The sequence below is a fragment of the Henckelia pumila genome, chromosome 1, assembly GCF_033568475.1.
Source record: "Henckelia pumila isolate YLH828 chromosome 1, ASM3356847v2, whole genome shotgun sequence".
In the NCBI taxonomy this organism is placed as follows: Eukaryota; Viridiplantae; Streptophyta; class Magnoliopsida; order Lamiales; family Gesneriaceae; genus Henckelia; species Henckelia pumila.
The window spans coordinates 73,818,234-73,820,800 of record NC_133120.1 but is presented as its reverse complement, the minus strand read 5'-3'; the positions used below and the strand labels follow the sequence as shown (position 1 = coordinate 73,820,800).

The window sequence follows — 2,567 nt, the reverse complement described above, 5'->3', positions numbered from 1 at the left end:
CTTAAGATATAATTTTTTCAAGATTGCTGCGCATTGGACAAAAGGCATAGCGCCCCCGCGCCTCATTGGGAGCACTCCAGCGCTTCTCTGTAGCTCAGTAAAAGAATTTTATTCGAAATTTCAGCGCCCCAGCTCTAGTTTTCCAGCGCTCCAGCTCCCGTAATTTCATGTCTTAAGCGCCCCAGCGCCGTCTTTTGAGTGCTCCAGCGCTAGACGTCCGTCATTGAAAAATAAAATACGAAATTTCAGCACCCCAGCACCGAATTATTAGCGCTTCAGCGCTGCGCAGTCTCCAAAAATATGGAAAGCTTTTAATTGAGTTTTAAAAGGGATTTTATGACTTATTCTGGATACGAGGGTTTAGAGAGTTTTCAGAGCATAGAGACGGCTATTGAGAGTTTTGAAGTGCACAAGAGCTCGAGAATTTGATACGAAGACAGAAGACGGCGGCATACAGTGACGGAGAAGCTTCATTCTAATTCGTTCTAGTTTTTCTTTAAACTCTATTTTTCTAAGTTTTATGGATTGTTTGAAAAACATGTGTTATTTGATTTTGGATTGCGTTATGAACTAATTTCTTAGTCTAGAGGTAGACGGATCTTGACTGGAAACCATGATTGAGATATTTTGATTTATATATTTGAATTCTTCGCACAGTTTATTTGTGTTTTCCTGATCTTAATGCTTTCAATTTACTGGCCATAGATTGAATGATATTTTATTTAAATCTATCACTCGATAGAGGAGATTTTGAATACGACATAGGAAAATACATCTTTGGTGTTTATATTGTTCGAGAGGCATATAACTCCATAGAAGTCATTAGAAAAATTCTTGTGCTTTTTACCGGATTTAATAATTGAACTTTGATAGAGATATTGAGTTTGTTATTAAATACGAATTTCTGCTTGACACTCGAGAGAGGTAGTAGAAAATAATAGGGATTCTTGACTAATAAACTAGAAGAATTAATAATTGAACAATCATTAGAAATAAATTGTGGTGGACATTCAAGTGAAGTCGAACCTCTAGCATTCATTGCTTATTGAATTTTACTCTTGTGAACTCGTGGTTATTTAGTTTTGTTCTTGCAAATTTTAGTTTTATAAAAATCAAACCATTTTGTAGCTTTACATAGGATTAGGATTTTATTATTTGCAAATATTTGATATAATATCATTTATTCATTCTCCGTGGGATCGACTTGGACTTAATTCCTATATTACAACTTGACACCGTGCGCTTGCGAGCGAAAAACACGCAACAAGTTTTTTGGCGCCGTTGCCGGGGAATGAATTTTATTTGATTTATATTAAATTGTGCTAATTGGTCTTAATTTTGATTTATAGCATTTTATTTTATTTTGTTGGTTCTAATTTTAAATCTTTCCTGTCTATGCAGTTTATGCAAAAAATCCAAAGTTACGACTCACTGCTCTTTGATTCGAAAATCGAGAAAACTGCTAAAGCTTTGATAAAAGCTAGAAGAGCAGAGTTGCAACAAATGGCTGAAGAAATGGAAAGAGCTGTCAATAATTCTCTGGTGCCAATCAGAGATCACTTTCGACCAGTGATCAATACTCATTATTCTGGGATAGCTCGACAGAACATCACGGCAAATAATTTTGAGTTGAAGCCAGCTCTGATTAATATGGTGCAGCAGAATCAGTTCAGGGGTGCAGCTACTGAAGATCAAAATCTGCATCTGCGTACTTTTCTGGAGATTGCTGACACAGTGAAGATTCATGGTGTTACTGAGGACACCATCAAACTACGCTTGTTCCCGTTCTCTCTTAGGGACAATGCTCGTAGTTGGTTGCAGTCATTACCTCTTGGGAGTATCACTACATGGGAAGACATGGCATCTAAATTTTTGGCTAAGTACTTTCCTCCTGCCAAGTCTGCTCAGCTGAAAATTGAGATCACTACTTTCAAACAGCAAGATTTTGAGCAGCTTTATGAAGCTTGGGAGCGGTACAAGGAGTTTCTTAGGAAGTGTCCAAACCATAATTTTCCGGATTGGGAACAGATCGAATTATTCTACAATGGTTTGAATGGACCAACTCGTATTTCTGTGGATGTTGCAGCTGGAGGTTCAATATTTTCTAAATTTCCTGAACAGGCTTATGAGATGCTTGAGCAAATGACTGTTAACAGTTATCAGTGGCCGAGTGAGAGATCTGTAATAAGGAAACCTGCTGGAATTCATGAGGTTGATGCATTCACTGCTTTGACTGCTCAGATGGCTACTATTTCTACACAGTTGGCTGCACTGACCAAAGGCAATCAAGTTTCTATTAAGACAGCATCGCTGGCGATTGCCGTAAATTCTGCTGATGGATTTGAGAGTGTGGAGCAAGCTCAATATGTGAACAACAGAAATTACAACAACTATCGAGGTAATCCTGTACCTAATCAATATCACCCTAGTCTGCGTAATCATGAAAATTTTTCTTATGCTAACAATAATAATGTGTTGAATCCTTCTCCGGGATACAATACAAATAAGGGTAAGGGTAAGCCTCCTTTGGAGGATGTTGTTAATGCTTTTGTGCAGGAATCGAGCAA

General features: G+C 37.7%; 1 non-coding gene across 1 annotated transcript; it reads right to left on the bottom strand.

The window, feature by feature from the left end:
* Window positions 1-1,906: 1,906 nt before the first annotated feature.
* On the bottom strand, window positions 1,907-2,012 carry LOC140876788 (small nucleolar RNA R71). The gene has a single exon (XR_012149021.1). It is a non-coding gene; the product is annotated as a small nucleolar RNA R71 (small nucleolar RNA).
* Window positions 2,013-2,567: the final 555 nt, after the last annotated feature.